Source organism: Anomaloglossus baeobatrachus, chromosome 5, assembly GCF_048569485.1.
Source record: "Anomaloglossus baeobatrachus isolate aAnoBae1 chromosome 5, aAnoBae1.hap1, whole genome shotgun sequence".
Classification (NCBI taxonomy): Eukaryota; Metazoa; Chordata; class Amphibia; order Anura; family Aromobatidae; genus Anomaloglossus; species Anomaloglossus baeobatrachus.
In genome coordinates this window covers 289,842,278-289,844,777 of record NC_134357.1, presented here as the reverse complement: position 1 = coordinate 289,844,777, position 2,500 = coordinate 289,842,278, and the positions used below count along the sequence as shown (strand labels likewise).

The 2,500-nt window shown below is 51.5% G+C and overlaps 6 non-coding genes across 6 annotated transcripts; 3 read left to right on the top strand and 3 right to left on the bottom strand.

Moving 5' to 3' along the window:
* Positions 1–51: 51 nt before the first annotated feature.
* Positions 52–122, top strand: TRNAG-GCC (transfer RNA glycine (anticodon GCC)). The gene has a single exon. It is a non-coding gene; the product is annotated as a tRNA-Gly (tRNA).
* Positions 123–161: 39 nt separating this feature from the next.
* TRNAK-CUU (transfer RNA lysine (anticodon CUU)) lies at positions 162–234 on the bottom strand. The gene has a single exon. It is a non-coding gene; the product is annotated as a tRNA-Lys (tRNA).
* A 118-nt stretch (positions 235–352) lies between these two features.
* Positions 353–423, top strand: TRNAG-GCC (transfer RNA glycine (anticodon GCC)). Its single transcript has one exon. It is a non-coding gene; the product is annotated as a tRNA-Gly (tRNA).
* A 583-nt stretch (positions 424–1,006) lies between these two features.
* Positions 1,007–1,079, bottom strand: TRNAK-CUU (transfer RNA lysine (anticodon CUU)). Its single transcript has one exon. It is a non-coding gene; the product is annotated as a tRNA-Lys (tRNA).
* Positions 1,080–1,197: 118 nt separating this feature from the next.
* TRNAG-GCC (transfer RNA glycine (anticodon GCC)) lies at positions 1,198–1,268 on the top strand. Its single transcript has one exon. It is a non-coding gene; the product is annotated as a tRNA-Gly (tRNA).
* Positions 1,269–1,852: 584 nt separating this feature from the next.
* Positions 1,853–1,925, bottom strand: TRNAK-CUU (transfer RNA lysine (anticodon CUU)). The gene has a single exon. It is a non-coding gene; the product is annotated as a tRNA-Lys (tRNA).
* Between the last annotated feature and the right edge of the window lie 575 nt (positions 1,926–2,500).

Sequence of the window (2,500 nt, the reverse complement as noted above, 5' to 3'; positions counted from 1 at the left end):
GACCCTGGATCCAGGCTCGTTGGGTAGCAGACAAGCTGACGAAGCATCCAAGCATTGGTGGTTCAGTGGTAGAATTCTCGCCTGCCACGCGGGAGGCCCGGGTTCGATTCCCGGCCAATGCAGGTGGTTAGCGCATGCTAAAGGGAAAAGCCATAAGCAGTCGCCCAACGTGGGGCTCGAACCCACGACCCTGAGATTAAGAGTCTCATGCTCTACCGACTGAGCTAGCCGGGCTTCTGGGCCACACTGACTCAGCAGAGCAATACGTGGCATGGCAAGGTCAGGGGGAAGGGGCCTGTCAGACCCTGGATCCAGGCTCGTTGGGTAGCAGACAAGCTGTCGAAACATCCAAGCATTGGTGGTTCAGTGGTAGAATTCTCGCCTGCCACGCGGGAGGCCCGGGTTCGATTCCCGGCCAATGCAGGACTGCTCTTTTCATCGTTTGACAGAAATTGCAGCGCAACTCTTTTCTTCACTTTCAGAAACATTTGCTCGGTGAGCTTTAGACGTGTTACTGAAGTATTCAAGCGTTGGTGGTTCAGTGGTAGAATTCTCGCCTCCCAAGCGGGAGACCGGGGTCTAATTTCTGACCAATGCAGTGTGCCTCTTTTTATCATTTGCCAGGAACTTCTGCTCATTTCCGGTCCTCACTTTCTAAAACTTTGAACTTTGGTTGCTTTTCTTTGCCTTCCCATCCTCTGGGGCCTTCCCTGCTCCTTATCCTCTAGGGCAGTGATCCCCAACTCAAGTCCTCAAGAGCCAGCAACAGTGCATGCTTTCACAGTTTCCTTCGTATAGCACAGGAGATGGAATTATTATCATCTGGAAGATAATTAAATTATCACCTGGGCAATCATGGGAAAGCCGAGAAACATACACTGTTTTGGCAAACACTGCTCTTGGGTTATGAAGCTTCTTTTGTTTCGGAGTAGAAGGGGGAACGTGGCATAGGGGTGGCTTGGTTGACGGTGGTTAGCGCATGCTAAAGGGAAAAGCCATAAGCAGTCGCCCAACGTGGGGCTCGAACCCACGACCCTGAGATTAAGAGTCTCATGCTCTACCGACTGAGCTAGCCGGGCTTCTGGGCCACACTGACTCAGCAGAGCAATACGTGGCATGGCAAGGTCAGGGGGAAGGGGCCTGTCAGACCCTGGATCCAGGCTCGTTGGGTAGCAGACAAGCTATCGAAACATCCAAGCATTGGTGGTTCAGTGGTAGAATTCTCGCCTGCCACGCGGGAGGCCCGGGTTCGATTCCCGGCCAATGCAGGACTGCTCTTTTCATCGTTTGACAGAAATTGCAGCGCAACTCTTTTCTTCACTTTCAGAAACATTTGCTCGGTGAGCTTTAGACGTGTTACTGAAGTATTCAAGCGTTGGTGGTTCAGTGGTAGAATTCTCGCCTCCCAAGCGGGAGGCTGGGGTCTGATTTCTGACCAATGCAGTGTGCCTCTTTTTATCATTTGCCAGGAACTTCTGCTCATTTCCGGTCCTCACTTTCTAAAACTTTGAACTTTGGTTGCTTTTCTTTGCCTTCCCATCCTCTGGGGCCTTTCCAGCTCCTTATCCTCTAGGGCAGTGATCCCCAACTCCAGTCCTCAAGAGCCAGCAACAGTGCATGCTTTCACAGTTTCCTTCGTATAGCACAGGAGATGGAATTATCATCATCTGGAAGATAATTAAATTATCACCTGGGCAATAATGGGACAGCCGAGAAACATACACTGTTTTGGCAAACACTGCTCTTGGGTTATGAAGCTTCTTTTGTTTCGGAGTAGAAGGGGGGAACGTGGCATAAGGGTGGCTTGGTTGACGGTGGTTAGCGCATGCTAAAGGGAAAAGCCATAAGCAGTCGCCCAACGTGGGGCTCGAACCCACGACCCTGAGATTAAGAGTCTCATGCTCTGCCGACTGAGCTAGCCGGGCTTCTGGGCCACACCGACTCAGCAGAGCTATACGTGGCATGGCAAGGTCAGGGGGAAGGGGCCTGTCAGACCCTGGATCCAGGCTCGTTGGGTAGTAGACAAGCTGACGAAGCATCCAAGCATTGGTGGTTCAGTAGTAGAATTCTCGCCTGCCACGTGGGAGGCCCGGGTTCGATTCCCGGCCAATGCAGGACTGCTCTTTTCATCGGTTGGCAGAAATTTCAGCGCAACTCTTTTCTTCACTTTCTGAAACATTTGCTCGGTGAGCTTTAGACGTGTTACTGAAGTATTCAAGCGTTGGCGGTTCAGTGGTAGAATTCTCGCCTCCCAAGCGGGAGGCTGGGGTCTGATTTCTGACCAATGCAGTGTGCCTCTTTTTATCATTTGCCAGGAACTTCTGCTCATTTCCGGTCCTCACTTTCTAAAACTTTGAACTTTGGTTGCTTTTCTTTGCCTTCCCATCCTCTGGGGCCTTCCCTGCTCCTTATCCTCTAGGGCAGTGATCCCCAACTCAAGTCCTCAAGAGCCAGCAACAGTGCATGCTTTCACAGTTTCCTTCGTATAGCACAGGAGATG